Consider the following 22,536-nt stretch of genomic DNA (forward strand, 5'->3'; position numbering starts at 1 on the left):
GGGGGCGCCTGGGTGGCTCAGTTGGTTAAGCGACTGCCTTCGGCTCAGGTCATGATCCTGGAGTCCCGGGATCGAGTCCCGCATCGGGCTCCCTGCTCAGTGGAGAGCCTGCTTCTGCCTCTCTCTCTGCCTGCCTCTCTGCCTACTTGTGCTTTCTCTCTGTGTGTCAAATAAATAAATAAAATCTTTAAAAAAAAAAGAAGAATACATATGAAAAATCAGGAAATTCTGGCACAATGGTAAGTATCAATGAAATAATTTTTTAAAAGGTCCTCAGCATCTCAGCAAGGTAAAAGTACCAGGTTCTATTTACAAGATACATGTGGCCTCCACAAATTACTTAAGCTCCTCAAAAGTTATTTAAGCTCTTTTTCCTTGTCAGGAACTTGAAAAAAGGTTGAAGTGAATGTTATCTCCAATGCTTTCCTGTTGTAACATTCTAGAGTCAAAAGAGAAAATTGATACAAGATTATTTAAGCAGATTTTTTTAAAAGATTTTATTTATTTATTTGAGAGAGAGAATGAGATAGAGAGAGAGAGCATGAGAGGGGGAAGGGTTAGAGGGAGAAGCAGACTCCCCGCTGAGCAGGGAGCCCAATGCGGGACTCAATCCCGGGACTCCAGGATCATGACCTGAGCCAAAGGCAGTTGCCTAACCAACTGAGCCACCCAGGCGCCCTATAAGCAGATTTTTTTAATGCAATAGTTTCAATAACAAAAAAAAATCCCAAAATGTTGCACCTAGAAAACTAAGGTCTTACTCCCTGAAACTCATATGCTAGGCTACAGAAACAATCAGAAGTTTTGGGGACAAACCAAAACAATGACAGTATATTAGCAAGACTAAATTTACGTAGTTACACAATAACCTTAGACTTTCAGAAGATGCCAAAGAAGCATGTAGGATTTTTTAAAAATCTGATAATATTGAATAAAACTAAAATATTATAAACTTAACTACTATGCACAGCCACACCTCTCTAGGTCTCACCTGCCATAAGCAAGTGGATCTTCAGCTTAATCAAGTCAGAAGACCTTAGGCCTCAGGCTCTTTGAATTACCATGAATTCAGGCAATCTCTCTCTTCCTCCCAGTTTCAGCTCTCAACTTTCAAACATGCTGCTCTGTCATATTTAAAAATCTCACTGGATCTTATTTATCCCTCTAAGTATCCCTGGTCTCACAGCATCCTGCCACCCCTCATAACTAAGCAACTGGAAAGATGTGTTTATCTTTTCATTCTTCCCTTTCTCACCTCCCACTTTTTCACTGCAATCTGGCTTCTACCCTACCATTTTACTGAAACCACACTTATCAAGGGTCGCTCACCAAGAGCCTCTTTGTTTATCTCTCTGCAACATGTGACCCTGTATAATACTCTATCCTTTTATTTATTGTGATTTTTCTGATTAGAAAATACATGTTAAGAATTGAAATATCACAGAAAAAAATTAAAAGTTTAAATACTCTGTAATCCTACTCTCAAAGACTGCCTGTTAGCAGTACAGTCTATCTCCATCAAGATTTCTTTTCTTTTTTTTTCCTTAAGTTTTATTTATTTATTTATTTGACAGAGAGAAAGCACAAGCAGGAGGAGCGGCAGGCAGAGGGAGAGGGAGAAGCAGGCTCCCTGATGTGGGGCTCAATACCAGGACCCTGGGATCATGACCTGAGCCGAAGGCAGACGCTTAACAACTGAGCCACCCAGATGCCCCACAAGATTTCTTTTCTAAAAAAAAATTCTATACATACACTAACATTTAAGAATATATGTATTTTTTAACTTATAAATTAGATCATACTATATATATTTTTCTTTGAGAATTTATTTAATGCACCTTGATCTTCTGTCCTTGTTAGTATTATTTAGTAGCTTGATTAATGGCCTCCTAGAGAGCTCTTCATCATAATACCCAGAACCTATGAATGTTACCTTAAATGGCAAAAGAGGTTTGGCAGATTAAGTCAAGGATTTTGTGATGAGGAAGTTATCCGGATTATCTGGGTTGGGCACATCTGAAGATGCTAAACTGTTGGCTTAGAAGATGGAGGAAGGGGCCACAAAATGCATGCAGGAAATACAAGGAATGCAATTCCAATAGCTGGAAAAAGCAAGAAAACAGATTCTACCCTTAAAAACAGCCCTGCCAATAACTTGACTTTAGCCCAGTGAAACATTTCAGACTTCCGGACTCCATAACTGTAAGAGACTAAGTTTTTGTTTTAAGCTGCTAAGTCTGTTAATTCGTTATAGCAGCAATAGGAAATATAGCATATACACACATCATATTACATTAGCTGTATAATTTTCTATCATAAGAATGTACCATATTTTATTTAGCAATCCTTTATTGATGGCTACTTGGGTTGTTTTCAACTTTTTATTATTATATACTAGGTGCTATGAATACCCCTAAACACATCTTTCTACATTTCTGTTTCTCCAAGGAGTTATTCCATAGAGTACACCTATTAGATCAAGAAATGTGAAATTTCAGCATGCCTGGCTGGCTCATTCGGTAGAACGAGCAGTTCTTGATCTCGGGGTTGTAAGTTCGAGCCCCACATTGGTTGTAAAGGTTACTTAAAAAAGAAAAAGAAAAAAAGAAATGTGGGCCGCCTGGGTGGCTCGGTGGGTTAAGCATCTGACTCTTGATTTCGGCTCAGGCCGAAATCATGATCAAGCCCTGTATCAGGCTCTGCACTGGGCGTGGAGCCTGCTTGGGATTCCCTCTCTCCCACACCCCCTCACCACCCACCCTGGCCCCCCACCCCCACCATGCATGGGCGCACATGCGCTCACTCTCTCAAAAAAATAATGATATTTTAATTTTTAACAGATATATATATACACATATATATATATTAACCTCCAAAAAGGCTCTACTTATTTTTTACTCATAGTAACAACATTCAAGCCCTTCTCTCCTTCTTCAAAGTTCTCAACTTCTGTTAAATCAGTTTCCTGATTTATATTTCCTTCTCTAGTGGCTACTACTTCTGTTCTTTTGCAGACGCCTCTTCATCAGCTCACTTCTCTAATGTCAATGGCTCCCAAAGTTCTCATTCCAACCTGGCTCTCTCCTCACTACACACACTTTCCAGAGCTATCTCATCTACTTCCTTTTACCCCTAATTACTACTTACAAACAAAACAGAATTATTACCCTCTTTTCCCTCCAAAATCTACTCTTCAACTGTGTTCCCTCTATTAATGACTGCCAGATCAATAGCAGCCTATGACATACATATCCTCACCCCACATACCATAGCTCTAGAATCCCTAAGATTCTCTCCTTCCCTATCAATTTCTTGAAACAGGAATACATCAATTTTCAACTATATTACTTTACTGTGTGTTTTCCCTATCTTATGTCCTGTGCCCCACTGTACCAGAATAATCTTTCTGAAACTCAATTCTGATTTGTCACTTAAGTAGACCTTTCACAGACTGCTTATTGCACTGTAGAATGGTATAACCACTTGGGAAAACTGTATGGCAATGTCTTCTAAAGTTAAACATATATGTGCCCCATGACCCAGTAATTTCACCCCTAGTTATTTATCTAAGAGAAATGAAAATGTATGTCTATAAAGAGACCAGTAATCAAGCATTCATGACAGCTTTATTCATAATAGCCAAATGGGAGAATGGATAAACTGTGTTATCGTTATACAATGGATTACACACCAACTAAAAAGAACTATTGGTATGTGCAAAACTGTTAAATCAGTTAAATCAAACTGTTAAAACAGCTGAATTTCAGAAACATTATGTTGGACAAAAGAAGCCAAGCAGAAAAGAATACACACTAATTTATTCTATTTTTATGTGAAGTTCAAGAACAAGGAAAACTAATCTGTGGTAAAAAAAAAATAAATAACAGAACAGGAACTAAAAGAACCCTGGGAGGGGGGAAGGGAGAGAGATTCACAAAGGCATATACATTTATCAAAACTCACTGCATTGTATAGTTAAGTTCTATGCATTTCACTATATATAAATTTACCCCAAAAACTTTTTTTTAAGATTTTATGTATTTATTTGACAGAGAGAGACACAGCGAGAGAGGGAACACAAGCAGGGGGAGTGGGAGAGGGAGAAGCAGGCTTCCGACTGAGCAGGAAGCCAGGTGCTGGGCTCGATCCAATTCCAGGACCCTCGGATCATGACCCAAGGTGAAGGCAGACGCTTAACGACTGAGCCACCCAGGTGCCCCTGAAGTAGGTTTTAAATCTTAATATTTGCTTTAAAAGTTTTTGGGGTGGGGCGCCTACTTCACTCAGCATTTTCCCTTACTAGTTAAAAAAGCCTCAAGATTTAAGACAAATTAATCACTTAATTACCCCCCTTTTTTTACAAAATTATCACCTCATTCAGAAACAATATATCAACTGTGCCTTCCCCTAGTTTGTAAATTTTGTGAGAGCAAGGATTTTATCTATGTAGAATAGATCACCATTATCTTTCCAATACCTATCACTATGTTTGACACACAGGAGATGCTAAATATGTGTTATCTTTGGTGGTTCTTAATGACTTATGGATAATTTTATAACTTCTTTAAAATTCTAGATCACTTACTTATTCATTTTTCCAATCTTGTATGTTACATGTAAATGTACTATCATGCTTGACAACCTTTATAAACCTTGCTCACCTGACACTAGAAAAGAAGCTTCTCCACATTTTCAAAAAGGCAGTAGTCTTTAACTTTGTGTTCATCTCTTACATGTATTTCAGATAAATATTCAAAGGCATTAGACTTCTCATGGGCTTATTCCCTTAAATTCATTTTCAATTTACTTAAAGCTCTATCTTCTCACCACCATGTCTTCTAAACTATCCTGATTTCTGGTATACCTAAAGATAAATTTTTCTTCTTTCTCTCATGTATCTCATTTAAACATCATATTATACAATTGTTCATTAAAGCTTTACTTTTATCCAGTATCTATTAACATTACTACCATAATTTATGAGAATGCTGGATTCATTTTTGACATAATAAAAGATCTGTACCAGGCCAAAAAAGACAGCTATTAATCATTTAAACACCAACTCAAAGTTAGACAAAATCCCCATCTTCACTTTTACATCAGTGCTTGCACTTTCCTATGAAAAACAAAAAAGAGCAATGATCGATAATAAAGCCAGGTCTGTTCCTATCTCTCATCAAGGTCCCTTCCAAGAACACAAGAACCATCAGTTCCTCAAGGAGAGAGCCCTCATCATGAACCCACAAGACAATGAAGACCCAGATAATAGCCAGTTTGACCAGCTTTAGGGAACACTTTTCAGAGTACAACTGTCAGGGTTGAATTAGTACAAAGAACAATTAACAAGCACTAAACCCACATTATCTTTGGTCACTTAAAGGATAAACTGCAAACAGCACAGGCAGGGGAAAGCTCTTCAAGTACAGATACAATTAAAACAAGAGCTGGAAATAGCAATAAACACCAGGCAATCTGAAATGAGAAATGGGATGATCCTTTCTGAGCAAACACATATGTCAACAGGTTCTATCTACAAAACATTAATTAACCTCCATGTTTCCAAGAGGAAGGACTAGCAAACCACCAAGATAGATAGTAATAACTGCCAATGTTATCTTTTATTTATATTTTAATTTTATATGCAAACAAAAGGAAAATAATTGGTAGAGGAGCAGAAAGGCCACTGAGAATTGTGGGCAGTGTTAAGCAGACTTTTATAAATTTCACAAAACTTGTCAAAAATTAATTATATTATGAAGGGCAAAATGGGCTGGCAGCTTTCTATGTTGTCAAATAAGGACATTACAGAAAACAGCAAACAAAAAACCCATAATGTTCGTATGAAAAAGGACATTTTAGCACAGAAAAGGATGGACATAATTTAAAGGTGAATACTTCAAAATGTATAAATTTAGCCTAAGAGAAAACAAAGAGATTTAAAAGATATAACCCTCCAAGGAGGAGACAACAGTGAACAGCAGATGCCAACACATTTTTGTAAAAAGAAAGCAGATGATGGACTTCCAGGTTAAGTTGGCAGACTGAACACACACAACTAATTTTCCTCCCTCCCCAAAACTCTACTAAAACAAGCATAAAGAAAATGTTGTTGTGTTCTGTTTTTAGCTCATAAACCACAAGGACAGAAGAAAGGAGGAAGAGATGACAGCAATAAAATTTTGGAAGCTGAAAAGAAGATGGAGGAGTGGTAACTGACTTTGTAAAAACAGCCAAATTACAAACCAGCAGTGCTGGCAACTTAGAACAAGCCCAATTTATACCATACAATCCTCAAAAAGCTCATGGATGCCAGAACAAAGAGGGGGAGGGGAGACTAAAGCAAGAAAGGATCAGGTGAAAGCTGTGAACAGTTAGAAACCTGGACCCCATTCCTCCTCCATGCTACTGAGTGGCCCATCCTCAATGCAGCAGCTGATTGGAGATTTATTCTCTCAAGAGAATAAACCATACACGGTAGAAGACACAGGTATCCCAACAAAAAGAGGCAAATTATGTGGCCTTATATACTAAATGTTGTACCGCTCATTATTCAGCCCTCTTTCTTGAGTTCTCAGATCACTGGCAACCAAACTTCTATTCTCCAAGCACAAAACTGGAAGAGACTCTCTGGGAAATCTGACCAGACCAAAAGGAAAGACAGAGACACTGGAATAGCTTCAAACAGTCCACCTGAACCAATGGCTTCAATCTTGGCCACACAAGGGAATCACCTGGACGACTTTAGAAAATACTGATGTTAATCTATGGGGATAGAAATCAGAATAGTGGTTGCCTCTGGGCAAGGGGTGGGGAAGACAGAACAAAGGATATAAAGGAATTTTCTAAGGTTTTCACAATAGTCTGTATCCTGTGTTGGTGACACGGGAGTATAAATGACAAAAATCAAACTACACTTAAAATGTGTGTATCTTACCGTATGCAATTGACAAGCAGAATCTGAAATTTATACAGAAATGCTAAGAGCCACGAACTGCCCAGTATTAAAAAACAAAGTTGGAGGCCTTATACTATCACATTATCAAGGCTTATTATACAGTTACATTAATTAATACAGTGATACTGGTGCAAGGATAACAAATAGACCAATAAAACAGAATAGAGTATCCAGAAACAGATACACTCTTAAACAGTCACCTGATTTATGAGAAAGTGCCACACAGTGCAGAGGGACAAGTATGGTATTTTTAAAAAAATGATGCTGGGTCAAAAAGATATCCACCTGGTTAAAAGTGAATCTTGACCCCTTACAATCCATCTGAAATTTACTGTAAATTTTACACCTTAAATGTGAAAAGTAAAATAAAATAAAACTTCTATAAGGTAACATAGGAAAATATCTTCATATTCTTAGGCTAGGCAAGATTTCTTAAATAGGGCACAGAAAGCAGTACTCATAAAGAAAAATAGTAAATATATTTCATTAAAATCAACAATGTCCATCTGTCAAAAAAACACCATTAAAAGAGTGAAAGACAGAATGGAATAAGATAAATTATGTACAGTTTATAGATAGGGGTGTGTGTGTGTGTGTACACCTCCCAGAAAGGACTCATACCCAAAAAATTATAAATAAAAAAATAAGACTCAGACATCTCACAAAAGACATATAAATGGCCAATAAAAGATAAAACCACAACCATCAGGAAAATGCAAAATAAAACTACGCTAATATATTACTGCACCTCTACCAGAAGAGCAAAAATGTTTCCAACTGACAAGCATCAGCAAGAATGTGGGGTAATTGAATTACCATTCCCTGCTAATTAGCACAACCACTTCAAGAAAATGTTCAACAGTATCTAATACTAAAGTTTTATTATTCACGTACCGCACAAACCAACAATTCCACTCCTAGGTATAAACCCCAACCTAGAAATATTCTGTTTCTTGACCTGTGATGGTATACTTAGTAAAAATTCTTTACCTGCACTCTTAGGATTGTGCACTTTTTCTGTGTATTATACTTCAATAAGTTTTCTAAGTTTCCTTGACACAAAGTTCTCAGAGACCTTAAGGCTAACATTTTAGAACAGAAAAGGAGTTTCAGGTAAACTCAAGAAAGTTTACTAATAAAATTTTTTAAAAAACCAAAAAACTCTTCTAACACGTATCAGTCCAGAACAAAGGTAAGTTTTTCTTGAACTTCAAGAAGCACTGGATTTCTTTCGGCGAAGAAAGGAGTTTATTATTCTACACTGTAAACCAAAGAAAAGATATCTTTGCAAGAAAATGCTGCTTTTCAAAGTCACCTCTAACAGCAATGGATAGGAGAAAAGCAAAGGAAACCATTGCAAAAGTTCTGGTTAACTCTTCGGTGAAAGGATGACAACTGACTTGATCTAAGACGCCCAAAAAACAGACAGACACAAAGAAATCACGGCAATTCTAAAGCAAACATCAACACCACAATCCAATCTACCGGAAATTCTGCGGTTAATTTGAGGCTTGCCCCGCTAGTCATAAGGTGATTCAGTGATGGTTAAAAACGCTCTCCAAGTGCATCCTTGGGAGTCACCTAGCACACCTGGCTAGCCCATCACCTGCCTGGGGACTCTGCCTTGCGCAGAATCCCGGAGGCCAAATCAAGACGCCAACTTTGCAAGTAAGAGGAGCGGGCGGTCTCACTCCATCAGGACACCCAGAGAGAACGGACTTCTGGCCTCGAGGGCAGGGGTGAAAGGTCAGTATCCCCCACAGGATTTGTGAGGAAGCACCCCCCAAGCTGCCCGGTCCCTCCACCTCCCTGGGACTCCACTGGAAGACCCGCTGGCGAGTTTCCTCCCCAGCGCCCACGGGAGGAGGGTCCCGGCCTCAGGGAACTTAGGCCCCGGCGAGGCCGGGCACGCCCGCCCCGCTCGTGCCGCAAGTTTGGTGGCGGCCCCCACTCGCCGCGCCTCGGCCCCGTCGTGCGCCCCGCAGAACCCGGGCTCGCGGCCCGTCCAGCCTCCGGGCCCGCCCGGCCTGGCGCGGCGCCCCTCACCTTGGAAACGTTGGGTGGACTCCACCGTAAACATTAACTTCCCATCCAGCCGGCAGCCTCGCCGCCGCGTCTCAGCGCCTCGGCCCCGCTCCGGCTCCGCGGGCCGCCTTCCCCGCCCTCTCTCGAGCGTCGCGCTCGTTCGACAGCTCAGAGCCGCCACCGACCCTCACCCACCCTTCCGGGCGCCGCCGCTGCTTTAACTATCGCCCGACCCCTACCCTGCCCGCCCGCTGGCTCCTCCAGGGTCCGGCCGGCCGCGTCAGGAAAGCCCAAGGCGCAGGCGCGGCAGGGCCTTAAAGAGACCGGCCGCCTCTACCGCATAATGGGTTCGAGCAGGTTAGGGGCCGGGCGGCCGGTCGAGAAAAGGAGAAGCCGAAGGGATTGGGCCGTGGGGAACGGGGGCGGGGAAATCCCGCTCCCTCCTCCGCCTCTCTTTCAAAGCGCCGGCCCTCGGCCTTACGAATTGCAGACTTCCCCAGTCTCTTGGACCGCCCCTTGCATGTAAGAGCTGTTCAGGACACACCCCCTCAGGGGCCCGAGAAGACCCTCAGCTTGGAGCTGCGGGTCTCATGCTACCGCATCGCTCACGCCACTCTCAGGCCGCGGGAACGCACAGGCTTCCGAAAGGCTCTCCGAGCTCCCCGAGAGGTGACCTAGGTCACTCTCAAAAACAATAATCAATGTGCAAATAGCACTAGTGATTGCAAATCCCTCTACCTTCAGTCGTCTCGACGCACTGGGTTTATGCAGAGTCCGGCAGGGGGCAGAGCATGGGCACAAATATATGAAGTCCAGCCAGGCAACCATCCAAAGTCAACGAAAAAATTCTTAGAAGTACTTAGTTTGGGACAGAAACTACTAATTCCGGCCCAACTCCAAGAAAAACGGGCAAGAAAAATAATAAAGGTAATATAAATTACTTTCGTTATACATTTATAAATTACAAAATGACAGTAATTATCAGCACAAAAAACTCCAAGATTGTTTGCCTAGAAATTAGATAGCCCCTGGTTATTTTCTGATATAAATTTGCAATCTCCAGAAGGGATTCCACTGTAGTAAGCATTTCAGAAAAAGAAAAACTCTCCATTTTTTTAAAACAGGCTCAGGAATTTTATGAGGCAAAATTTTTCGTGACTTTTAGGTCATGCTGTTATTTGAAGTTAATTTCAATCAACAATTTTATTGAAACTGAATCCATTTTGTATAGGAAAGTTAAGGGACGTCTTGAAAATCTACTTTTCCCTCCTATATTACATCTATCAGCAAATCCTGTTGATTTTACCTCTGAAATTTTCCTTGAATCTGTTCTCTTGTATCTCCATCACCACTCTAGTCCAAGCTACCTGGGTGAGGGTGAAGGAGTGCCTAACCTACTCTTCTAAATGGCTTACCCATATGCACCCTAGCTCCTCTCTCATCTCTTCTCCACACAGAAGGCTATGTGACCCCGTCACTTCCCAGGTAAACCATTTTAATAACTTCCCATTCTCTTAGACAAAACCCTTAACTAACCCAGCCCTGCAGGTCAGGTGCCTTGCCCATCTCTTCTCTCCATTTCTTCTCACTGCTCAGACTACTGCTGTCTCTTCCATCCTGCTGTCTCTGTTCCAGCCACACTGGCCTCGTCCAATCCCTCAAAACTTCCTCCCTCCACAGAGCTTGTGCATATGCTTTGCTCAGTGCCTAGAAAGCTTTTCCAGCCTTCATCCTTCTGACCTCAGTCGGCTCTTGTCTCTACCTCTGAGAAGCTCCTTCTGACGTCCTCCCTTTGGTCCCTTCCTGTCACACAGTGCTGAAACTGTAGTTTTATGATTATTTTGTTGAATTTTTATTCCTCCCCCCCACCACTGGACTATTATTACATCCATAAGTCCAGGAGCTTGGTTTTCTTTGGATCATGGTTGCATTTCCATGTTTGTTCAGTATGTATTTGTTTAATTGTTGAGTGAAAATCACAGAATGTTAGAACTTGAACTAGATGTGCCTTAAAGATTACCTAAGTCATAGAAAGGTAAAATGTCACAATTTGACATTTGAGATCAGAATCTAAAAGAACTCCAGTTATTTTTAAAACTAATTTTTTATTGTTTTACCTGGGCTGTCACAATATTCTTTGGGTAACCATTAAAATGGAGTTCTCAGAGCTCCTGGTATAAACCCCTGTATTAATGATAGCTACGGGACAGGCCCACATGGAACTAATAACATTGGTTGCTTCAAGAGAGAAAAACTGGGTGCCTGGGAGACAGGACTTTTGACTGCCCTTTTGTACCTTTTCAATTTCCAACCATGTGAATATATTATCTATTTAAAAAGAAACAACACAATAGAGTGCTTACTGTATGATTTTATTTATTTGAAGCTCCAGAAAAGGTAAAACTCAATCTGTGGTAAAAAACAAAACAAAACAAAAAAAACCATAACTGGTTGCCTCTGGCAGGGCATTTACTTGGAAGATACATGAGAGAAATTTCTGGGTGATAAAAATGGTTTAAATCGGGGCGCCTGGGTGGCTCAGTTGTTAAGCGTCTGCCTTTGGCTCAGGTCATGATCCCAGAGTCCTGGGATCGAGCCCCGCATCAGGCTCCCTGCTCCGCGGGAAGCCTGCTTCTCCCTCTCCCACCCCCCCTGCTTGTGTTCCCCCTCTCGCTGTGTCTCTCTCTGTCAAATAAATAAATAAAATCTTTAAAAAAAAATGGTTTAAATCTTAATAGGGATGTGAGTTACAGAGGTGTGTTCATTTTGTCAAAAAATGGACAGTTAACATTTCATTATGTGAATTTTACCTAAGAAACTATATAAAAATAAATGAAACTTACTAATTAAAAAATAAGCTAACACACGATTGAGTACTCTCTGGGTATGAGTATTGGCAAGGGCTGTACATACGTAATTTCTTTTAATCTTCGTAGTATGGTCATGAAGCAGGTATTATTATAACCGCCTTGCATATGAGAAAACTGAGAGTTAGTAAATACCAAGTAACTTGCCCCTATGTATACAACGGGAGAATGGTGAGGTAGGGCTTTGAACCCAGTCAGTCTAATGCCAGAAAGTGGTTTATGTATATCGTCCACTAGATCAAGAGCTTGGCAATGATTGAAATCATATTCTGTCTTAGGCTTCTCAGTAGCCCCAGTACTTTGCATAGTAGCTGTTCAGTGTATTTTGAATGAATGATAAAGAACAACCTTGGTGTTGATTTTATTGTACAAATTATATTTTTTAATTGGAACCATATATATACATATATATGATGTACATACTTATATGTATATATAAGTATATAAGATATCTACTTCCTATATATATATACATAATGTACACACACATATTCCAAATAACCTAACTAATCACTGCTGTGTTAAATGCCTGAGATATTTTATCTTAAATGGCCCAAGGAGAGATGCTTATATACCATTACCTCTGACCCTCTAGCAATCTCCCTGGTTTACTCCTTTCCTTCACTCAATTTATTTGATGAAAGAGCTTACACTTTAACTTTTCACTGAAATAGCTCAATCCAACCAGAGAAGTAGCTAATTCTGATCTTTCACAAGTGCTTGAGCACTTGCATAAGCGAAATTCTGCTGTGTGAATTCCACACCAACACCACCTCTGCTCCAGCTCTCTACCTCTCCACTGTTCACACTCTGGAACTTCAAAACAGAGGAAGCATGGGTGCAGTGGACAGTGGCACCCTCCTTGGAGACAGTTAAATTTGAGGGAAATTCAGTTAGCAAATCAAAAGTTTTCTATGTTCTAATGCTGTACACCCTTGGCATTGATTAGTGTCAACTGCACAGGAGAGGGCTTGAGCTCTAGTCTCTCTAAACCTGGCAAGGGTTAAATCTCAGAACACCATGCTCTCAACTGCCAAAGGTGTTTTATAAGTCAGCCATGTGAGTCATTGCTCCCAGAAAGGAAGAGGAAAGGAGGCATTCTCCTGAGAGGCAAAAACTACCCGGTATACGGAAGAGGAACTCACTAGTGGAGTCAACCCCATCTGTGAACAACACTCCACCCTTGCCCTGGGCAGCTGGCATTTGGGGTTTCCTTAGAGAACCAGGGCATCTCAGTTACATTCTAGGATTGCACTCTCCCTTACAGCAGCCACTAGCCCCATGTGATTGTTTACATTTAAACTTAAAATTTCAGGGGCGCCTGGGTGGCTCAGTTGGTTAAGCGACTGCCTTCGGCTCAGGTCATGATCCTGGAGTCCCTGGATCGAGTCCCTGGATCGAGTCCCACATCGGGCTCCCTGCTCGGCGGGGAACCTGCTTCTCCCTCTGACCCTCCCCCATCTCGTGCTCTCTCTCTCTCTGTCTCATTCTCTCTCTCAAATAAATAAATAAAATCTTTAAACTTAAAATTTCAGTTTCCCATTGGCACGCGCACATTTCAAGTGCTCAGCAATAGCCATATGTGGCTACTGGCTACTATCTTGGACAGCACAGTTAGAGAACATTTCCATCTCTCAGAAAGTTCTGGCAGCACTCTTCTAGAAAAAGGAGAAACAACACTCCATTGAGACTCCCAGCTAAAGTTCAAAATATCTTGCTTTGGAAAAATGAAGGCTCATAATGAAATAGGGAAAGCCTATTTTACTTGGCTTACTGCTTTCCACAACATGAATCCAAATTCACTGAAGCACCGAAGTTGTGGCCTCTCAATGTATTGAGGTTATAAGAATGGCTTTAACCTCACTTCTACCACATTCCATTGTTTGCAAGGCACGGTATCTTAGAAAAGAACATTGTTAAGAGGCACACAACTCTATTGCCATCTCTTGGCTCTTTGTGCACAGGTTAAAACTAGATCTGCCACAGGTGTGGTAAAAAACCAGCTCTCTGGCTTGAGAGTCTGGATATCATTTTTATATGTGATATTAGACATTCACACTATCAATCCAACAACAGCTTTTTTTTTTTAAGATTTTATTTATTTTTTTGACACAGAGAGAGACAGCAAAAGAGGGAACACAAGCAGGGGGAGTGGGGGAGAAGCAGGCTTCCCGCGGAGCAGGGAGCCCCATGTGGGGCTCAATCCCAGGACCCTGAGATCATGACCTGAGCCGAAGGCAGACGCTTAACAACTGAGCCACCTAGGCACCCCCAACAACAGCTTTTAAAATTGAGCCACCAAGGGGCACCTGAGTGGCTCAGATGGTTAAGCGTCTGCCTTCAGCTCAGGTCATGATCCCAGGGTCCTGGGATCGAGCCCCGCATCGGGCTCCTTGCTCAGCAAGGAGCCTGCTTCTCCCTCTCCCTCTGCCTCTCTCCCTGCTCATTCTCTCTCTCTCTGTGTGTCTCAAATGAATAAATAAAACCTTTAAAAATAAATAAATAAATAAATAAATAAATAAATAAAATTGAGCCACCAAAATGGGACATCAATAGAGTGCCAATTTCCAGCCTACCAAATCTGCTCCTTTCTTGACTTTCTGAGATAACTGTTTTAAAGCAAGATAAAATTTGGTGCAGCTAAAATAGTAATTCCACGTAAACTATCCAATTATCTGGGAATTAGTAAGTTCTACATTCATGCAAGTGACTAGACTGTGACTAAAATTTCAGCATGCTTGCCAAATATGTGCTTTAACCTCTTTGAGATCCAATGTTCTCATCTATAAACTGGAAATAATGATAATCATACATGCTTAAGCACTGAAGTGACAAATGAAATAATATATGCAAGGCACATAAGCGTTCAACAAATGGTAGCTATTGTAATTGCTACTATCCAAAGCCACAAAGCACCAAGGTTCAAAAATAGAAAGATTAAAGATTTTTTAAAAGACTCTGAATTAGACAAATCCTGACTCTACCACCTGTTAATTGGCCTTTCTATAGGCTTCAGTTCTTCATCAGGCAAATAAGAGTTGCCAAAGATTGATGTACTTTAAGATATGTTATTTCATGTGAAAATGATCTAACAGTAAACTACAAACTTTAGCTAATGTTAATTAACACTCTGCCCTCACCCCCACAAAAAAGGATGAGGAAACTACATTAGGAAGGTATTGCTTTACAATAAAATTAATTTAGCTTTTATTACAAACAAAAAGCACTCCTTAACAACAGGGAAGCAACCACTGCTGAAGTCATCACTGAAATTCCACACAACCTTCAACATTGCCACCAAATGGAATTTGTGAATGAATACTATAGTAACCCAGTCATTTTTCTCAGCTACCACATGAGAAATTTGAAGCCCTTATGGACTCATCAAGTCTCCTCTGAGAATGTACATTCAAAAAAGATAACCAGTAGCCAATTACAGCAAGGTAAAGAAACAGTATTGAATTACAAAAAGTCAGTTACTAAAATACCTTTCTTACAGGTGTGAAATAAACCTAATGCTCCATAAATTCTTGTTAATCCCTCGAATGGCCATAATACAGTAACATTCTTAAAATAAAACTGAAGAAGTGTTAACAAGCTGTTCCTGTGTTTCGAAAACTAAGCAAAGTATATAAGCCCTAACTCAATAACAAAATATTTCCTGTTGCAGTGCTTACATTTTTATAAGTTTTGATATAAAATCAAACATTGTAGACATTGACCTGTTTCCCATTAGCGTTTCTAAAGGCAGCAATCATTTTGTGGTAACCATGATAAGTGGAGCAGACAGGGAGACTGGGGATTTGAACTGAATTTATAGCTGACTCATAGGGAGTGTTTACAACGACATTGCCACTGGGATCCACCCATTTAACACCTTTTCAGTTCCACCTTATACATTTGTTAGGTAGGACCTCTAGGGGAAACTGGGAATGTGGAAGACTAGAAATGCAGTAACCAGTGCTTTTTGGTCTTTTGAGAAACTAATTGATTTTGTTTTTTTCCACCTTTCCTTCCTTCCTTCTTCCCTCCCCTCCTTCCTTTCTTCCTTACTCCTTCCTTCCTTAAATGGCTTGACTTGTCTCAGAATGACAGCTGTCTATGAACTGTTGTATTTGGGGTGCTGATTTTGAGACATGGGCTAGAAGCTGCTAAATATTAGGTGGTTTCAGCTCTTAGAATTTGACACTAGACAAAGTTATTAACCTGGTAGGATTTACTTTTTGGGTTATTTTTTAACTCTTTAGCTCTTGGAATACTGCAGGCTACTGTGTTCTATTAATAGATATTGCATTTCTATTATTCAGGGCTATTAATTGAGACTTTACTGTGAAATACAGAAGCAAGTGATATGCTTTGTGAGAGATATCTACATAGAGATATTCTATTCTCCATTATTCTCCCATTCTCTTGAAAGAGATCCAATATGATATGTTAATTTTAGAAGATTGGCTCTCTAAAATAATAGCTTATTTTTTAGAAGTCTTACCATGAGTTGGGCTTTGGAAGCAGTTTTCATCTATCATCTCACTTAAACTTCACCATAAGCCTATTGTGATCCTCATTTACAAGTGAACCCCAAGCAAGTCACTAAGAATGTTTCATTTATTTACTCATTCAGTCATTCATTCGTTCATTCACTCACAAACATAATAAGTATATACAATTGTGTCAGGCACTTCCCTAAGAAGAAGGACTATAACTAACACTCTCACTTCCTACATGTCAGCAATAACATTATGTGCTTCCACATGAGGCAGCCATCATTAGGCCCATTCACAATATGAGGAAACTAAGGCTGATCCAAAGTCACAATGATAGTAAAAGGAAAAGCAAAAATGCAAGCATAAGTCTCTCTTCACTACAAAGCCTATGGAGTTACAAAAATGTAGTACTGGTGTTCAAGCTCTAGTGTAAGAACATATAGTCTGATGTAGAAGACAGACATATGAACAAATAAATGGACAATAACAATATATTCTATCATATGGAGATATGTTATGGTGGAAACATACAAAATGGGGAGTACCTAACCCGGCTGAAAGAGTCGTACTATTTTTATCTGCTCACACCCCTTTCCATCTTCTATTAACAGGTGTCGGTACCTGACACAAGCTAAACCAATCATGTTACTCCATGAACACACTGACTACATTAGGGGGTAGGCCTGAGAAGTTGTACCCTGGGATTTTTCAAACCAGACCTGGACAAGTAAAGGCCCTTTGCCTTCTCATTATGAAGCTCTAAGGGTGTGAACACAGAGACCCTGGCCATATTCAGAGAAACAAAAATGAGATGGAGAACATCCTGAAGATACTAGAATCCCTGATTCCAGTCAACCCTGCTTTTCCTGAGCCTCATATATAATATATACTACTTATTAAAGCTGGTTATTTTGACAGGTGCTGTTCTAGATACATGTGATAGCCATCCTCCACTTTGGCCCAGTGATTTTTGCTGCCTGTTCTTCATGCACTGGTACAGACCCTTGCACAATGAATGAGGGCTGGTCTGTGTAACCACCTTGGAGGCTAGGTCATCAGGACATTGGAGTTTTTGCCTTGCTCTCTTAGACTGAAAGCTTCGGGGGAAGCCAGCCACCATGTGTGTGGAACTGTATGAAGAAAAAAATCCCATCAGCACCCAGGACAAACCTGACAAAACTCACTGAGCCCCCGTGAAAGTGGATCCTTCAGCCCCCAGGGAACTTCTTCAAGCGACATCTGTCTGAATCTCATGTGAAATCCCAAGCCAGGACCAGTCAGAAAGCTGTTCCCAAATTCCTGATTCACAGAAACTGTAAGAGAGGGGCACCTGGCTGGCTCAGTTGGTGGAGCGTATGACTCTTGATCTCGGGGTTATGAGTTTGAGCCCCACATTGGGTGTAAAGATTACTTAAAAATAAAATCTTAAAAAAAAAAAGAAAGAAACTGTAAGAGATAATAAATGTTTATTGTTGTTTTATGGCACTAAATTTTGGGGGTGAATTTTTTTTTTACCACAAATAGCAATAAATAGAATAGCAATAGATAATTAGCCTATCAGTGACAAAAACAGACATAAACCCTGCCTGATGGAGCTTAAAATATAGTGGGAATAAGCAGACAATAAACAGATACGTGCTATAAGTAAAAAAAATATAAGGGTGCCTGGGTGGCTCAGTCATTAAGTGTCTGCCTTCGGCTCAGGTCATGGTCCCAGGGTCCTGGGATCGAGCCCCACATCGGGCTCCCTGCTCCGCGGGAAGCCTGCTTCTCCCTCTCCCATTCCCCCTGCTTGTGTTCCCTCTCTCGCTGTGTCTCTGTCAAATAAATAAATAAAATCTTTCTTAAAAATGCAGATAATGTAGATTGAACAAATCCGAACAGGGAGCCTAAGAGTTTGCATTTCTCATAATTGCCCAGGTGATGCCAATCCTGCTGGTCTCAGATCAGGAACAGGAAAAGAGAGAAGAAAAATAATCCTTTGCTGGGAGGTAGGAGATGAACTAATGAGCAAAGATATAGGTAAACATGTAGTTAGATCTAAAGAAATATCTGTTTAATGATAATTTGGAGGGTTAAGAAAAGGATAAAACTAAAAAACTGGAATAATAGCATTTAGGTTGGGATGACCAGAGTTAAAGTATTCAAAGTTCGTTATACTGTTTTGGAGGGCAGATATTAACTTTGGATATTGTTAAGAATGCTTTAAGGGTGATCACTGAAAGAACGGAAATAGACTATGCTATTTCTAAGCTAGTAGAGGGGAGAAAATGGAATATGATAATATATAAGTTAACAACGATTTTTTAAAACCTTAATGTAAAAAAATGAAAGGCGACAAGGAAAATAACATGAAAAAAGAAAAAGAAAAAATAGAATTGGAAACAAGTAGAAATGTTACTAATTCAGTAAATGTAAATGGGTTGAACTAGCCTGTTATAGATTGGATTAAAAAACAGAAATAAAATCCAAGATAAACTTTCCACAAGAGTCACACCTGAAACATAAGAACATGGAAAGGTTTAAAGTAAAGTGATACAAAAAAGGTAAATTATCAGTATTAGTAACCTGGTTGTGATATACTATAGTATTGCAAAATGTTATTATTACAAGAAACTGGGCAAAACATAGAAGGGATTTCTCTGCATTATTTCTTATAATTGCATTGCAATTATTGATTGAGATCAATAAAATTATACTTTAAAGCAAATTCATTTCACTTACAAATATTTTTAAAGATATATTTAGGGGTGCCTTGGTGGCTCAGTCAGTTAAGTGTCCGACTCTTCGTTTTGGCTCAGGTCATGATCTCAGGGTTGTGAGATCAAGCCCCACATCAGGCTCTGCGCTCAGCATAGAGTCTGCTGGAGATTCTCTCTCTCCCTCTCCCTCTGCCCCTCCCCCTGCTCGCTCTCTCTCTCAAATAAATAAATAAAATCTTAAAAATATATTTAAACAGGGGCGCATGGGTGGCTCAGTCAGTTGGGTGTATGGCTCTTGATTTCGGCTCAGGTCATGATTTCGGGGTCCACAGATGGAGCCCCATGATGGGTTCCACGCTCAGTGGGGAGTCCACTGGAGATCTCTTCTTCTCCTTCCTCTTCTGCTTCTCCCCCCACCCCATGTACACTCTCTCAAATAAATAAATCCTTAAAAATATATGTGTATCTCTATTTAAACAAAGTAATTAAGAACCTTGATTTATTACAGAAAGATAGAAACCTATATCCAATAATTTGAGAATACTCATTCATCTCAAGCATACATGGACCATTTATAAAAATGGACATGGAACATTTCTAAAACCTGATCACTTTTCAGTCAATAAAGCATGTCTCAACAAATTTCAAACAATTGGTATTATATGGAATATTTTCTCTGAACAAAATGCAGTTAAATTAAAAGTTAACAACAAAAATTTTATCTTTCTATCTTAAAGATAAAAAGAGAAATCAATTTTAATCCCCAGAGATCTCAGTATTTGAATATAAACTTCTCAGTGACCTATTTTCCAGGGATAACTCTACAGCACGGAAGCGTATGAACAGCTAGCCATCTGTGCCATACAGGTATACTGAATTACTGAGTAAAATGTACTCATTACTTGGGTTGCAGTGAAAAAAGCACAAAAGATATTGGCCTAGAAAAACCTGTACACATGTGTATTGGGAGACAGTTTTGAGAAAGTTCATAGTAGCATTGTTAGTAATAGAAAAAACTAAAAACAAACCAAATATCCCCTGATAGGTGAATGTATATCGTATATTAACACAATAGGATATTATATAACAATGAAAATTACAGCTCCATACAACGTGGATGAACCTTAGAGACATAATATTGAGTTACAGAAGCAACTTACAGAAAACATGATAAGGTATGACGTTATTTCTAGGAAGTTCTAAAAACAACTAAATAATGTATTGTTTAAGAAAATATACATACCCAAAAAACTATTAAAATAGATACGGAAATGATAAATTTAGGTTAGTGTTCTTTTTCTCTGGGGAGACAGGCAGGCAAACAGGACAGGAAAGGAGTGTGCAAATATGTGCAAAAGTATTGGTAATGTTTAGTAACCAAGTGAAATTCCAGGTTCAAGTCTGTCTATTTTAATCATTGAATTTCATTACATACAGATGTTCTTTTTTTTTTAAGAAATATTACATAATAAAAAATTTTTTAAAGAAAAACTCTGATTTTGTAAACAAGAAGTAATACTATTGAAATTCCAATTTTGGGGAACAAAAGTATTCGGTGACGTTTCATTCTGCTTCAAAGAAAATCCCAGAGTCTAAGATCCTTGATAGGATGGGATCCTTGAGCCTTTGGACGTTCCCATCGTCCTTCCCCAAGAGAAGGTCCCTCTCAGTCACTCAGCACCTAGGAAATATAATTAGGTCTCCTCCTGGACAGTGCAAGTCAGTTGGCATAATTTTTGTTGTCCAAGGCTTCTTTTCTCCCATCCTAAGGGAACAGTACTCTCATCAGTAAGTTACCTTAAATAAAACTCTGTTTAAATGGTATGAAGTGGCTTCAAATCTGCATGCTTCTCATTATTTTCAAAGTGTTCTGATGCTTTGGGTGGGAGAAGACTGTTTTAAAGTTTATTGGGTGGGGTATCTGGCTGGCTCAGTCGATAAAGCATGATCTTGGGGTTGTGAGTTTGAGCCCCACATTGGGTGTAGAGATTACTTAAAAATAAAATATTTAAATAATAATAACAATAATTTTAAAATACAATTTAAAAATAATAATAGAGTTTATTGGGTAAGTCTGCATCCCTCCGGCCATGAATCTTTTTTTTTTACCTGATTACAGAAACATTACACATTAATTGTGTAAAATGTGATTACAGAAAAGCGGAGATTAAAATCACTTGTAATCTCATGACCAAATGATATTCACCATTGGTTTTTTGGCCTATTTCCTTTCTGTCTCATTTCTGAGTGTATGAATACCTACCGTTTCTTTGTTTATTTTTAAAAATGAGACCAGACTTACTGATACTTTTAAAGCCATGAAATTGAGTTCAGGGAGTGAGTAGAGATGAAAAAGAGGAGAGGATCAAAGACCGACTCTTTGCTAGGGGAAAATTAAAGGTTGGGTATAAGAGGAACTAATGAGAGAGACTGAGAAAGGGCAGCCAGTGAAGTGGAAGGGAAACCAGGAGAGCATAGGTCTGGGAAGCCAAGAGAAAAAAAAAAAGTGTTTCAAAAATACTGAGTCAATTGCTATTGATGGGTCAAGAGAAATGACCATAGGATTTAGCAACATAGAACTCACTGGTGATCATAAGCTGTTTCCAGGAACAGTGTAGGCAAAAGCCTGACTGATGTGGGTCCAAGAAAAAATAAGAGGAAATAAAGTAGAATCAGAGAAACAGATAAATCTTTGAAAGGGAGTAGTTGAAGAAAGTGTTTTTTGTTGGTTATTAAAGCAAGACAAATACCATCATGTTTGAATGCTGAGGGGAAAGATTTCTCAGAGAGGGCAAACTGAGGGTGCGTTCCTGGAGCGATATCATGGCGTAGGTGAGAAGGGTTGGAGTCTAGTGCCAGGCTGGAAGAGTTAGCCTCAAATGCAATCATGGACAGTTCACCCACTGTTACAAGATAGAAGGCATGTAGATGGGTGGCTCATGGGAATTTGTGGACATTCTTTTCTGGTTGTGCTTATTTCCTGGTGAAATAAGAAGAAATGTCATCATCTGAGAGGAAGGGTGGAAAAAAATATTGGCAGTTTAAGGAGCCAAGAAAATGTACAAAAGAGTTGTATAGGAGAGTGAAAAAAATGAATTTACTAGAGAAATATAGTATGACTGCCAGGCATCATCGATGACCTACTTGAAGTTCACAGTCATGAATTTAAAATGAGGGCATTTGGCATGGTTGTGTGTTTTACCCTAGGCAGGTTGAATCACCTGGATGTAGATACAGAGTAGGCAGTGACATAAATGAGATCAAAACTCAGATTTTGGTCAAATGAACAGTAATTTTCAACAATTTTACAGCTGCATTCTCCCTCAAATTATTTCTTTCACGGAAAATAGGATGAAACAGATTTCTAACCTAGGAGTGCCGACAATGCTCCGCCATCTTTGGCCTGCCACCTTGTTCATGTCCACCCAATGATCTTCCTCTGGGCTACGTGTTCCAGGCCCCCTGCAAGTGGATGTATGTCCTGACTGGAATGAAGGAAGGCT

At 39.6% G+C, this 22,536-nt stretch overlaps 1 protein-coding gene across 7 annotated transcripts in view; it reads right to left on the reverse strand.

Moving 5' to 3' along the window:
* Window positions 1-9,325, reverse strand: part of EVI5 (ecotropic viral integration site 5) — a 189,766-nt gene extending 180,441 nt beyond the window's left edge. For 4 of the 7 annotated variants that reach the window (XM_031021312.2, XM_081818805.1, XM_081818806.1 and 1 more), the window contains exon 1: window positions 9,002-9,324. The gene's annotated coding sequence lies outside the window, so the exon portion shown is untranslated. Of the gene's footprint in view, window positions 1-9,001 lie in introns of all 7 variants that reach the window. The other 3 variants (XM_081818807.1, XM_081818809.1, XM_081818808.1) reach the window with 2 other exon arrangements.
* Between the last annotated feature and the right edge of the window lie 13,211 nt (window positions 9,326-22,536).

Source organism: Leptonychotes weddellii, chromosome 4 (genome assembly GCF_054177405.1).
Source record: "Leptonychotes weddellii isolate Sample4059 chromosome 4, ASM5417740v2, whole genome shotgun sequence".
NCBI classification, from domain to species: Eukaryota; Metazoa; Chordata; class Mammalia; order Carnivora; family Phocidae; genus Leptonychotes; species Leptonychotes weddellii.